A 1167-nucleotide genomic window follows, 5' to 3' on the forward strand; every position below is an offset into this window, starting at 1 on the left:
TTCTGTAAACCTTGCGTAGAAATCCTTGTTGCTGGTTTATTTCCTTAAGATACATTCAAAAAACTTACGACGGTTGTTAAGGATCTTAATTCATTGCCAAACCACAGCCAGGAAAGACTGTGCTAATTTCTACTCCCAGCAGCGGGGACTTCTTGTTTCAGATACCACCGTGGATTAAAGGACCTCCCAATGCGCTATCCTTTTCAGATGACTGGACTCTGCCCGTTTGTTTGTTTGTTTGTTTGTTTGTTTGTTTGTTTTTGAGATGGAGTCTTGCTTTGTCGCCCAGGCCGGAGTGCAATGGCCCCATCTCCGCTCACTGCAACCTCCACCTCGGGGGTTCAAGCGATTCTCCTGTCTCAGCCTACCTAGTAGCTGGAATTACAGGCATGTGCCACCACGCATGGCTGATTTTTGTATTTTTAGTAAAGACGGGGTTTCACCATGTTGGCCAGGCTGGTCTTGAACTCCTGACCTCAAGAGATTTGCCTGCCTCCCCTCCCAAAGTGCGGGGATTACAGTCGTGTGCCACCACTTCGGGCTGACCTGTTATTTGTAAGGGGTGGGTGGGGAGCTTTTATTTACTGAAACATATCCTGTATTCGTCAGAACCTGTTATCAAGCCTGCACCTCTGGGCAGAGGCTAGGGCAGGTAGGGCACAGCTCCTAAGGCCACCTGGTCTCAACTCCTCCCAGCTGGGACGCTGCACCGGGAGACAGCGTTGGTCCCTGTGTCAAGGTGCCTGGGTCTTGGCTTGGGGCTGAGATTGGGGCCTTAGGAAGGGTTTGGATTCCAAGTCCCTTCCCTTCAAGGATGCCCCGGAGAGCAAGGAGGGCCAAGATTAAGATTCGACTTCCTTCACTAGGGCCTTTGTCCTCCGAGGAGCTCCCAGGTTCTCTGGGGATTTGCGGGGGGACGGGTTACAACGTTTATTTGTGGTCAGTTAGATGAGAAGTGACTCTGCCAGCGTCCTTTGACATCCTCGGCTAAACCCCGCGCCTCTTAGAGCCCCAGCCCACCTGGGCCCTCCGGCCCTGCCCTCGTCCGGCGCCCCTCCCCGAGGCGTGGCCCCTCGATCAGGGGTGGGGAGAGGGAGCTGGGGGCAAAAGTTGCTCCTTCCTTCCTTCTTCCACTTCCCTGGCTCCTGCCGGCCACCCCGGGGCCGC

Source organism: Mandrillus leucophaeus, unplaced genomic scaffold (genome assembly GCF_000951045.1).
Source record: "Mandrillus leucophaeus isolate KB7577 unplaced genomic scaffold, Mleu.le_1.0 Scaffold37, whole genome shotgun sequence".
NCBI lineage: Eukaryota > Metazoa > Chordata > Mammalia > Primates > Cercopithecidae > Mandrillus > Mandrillus leucophaeus.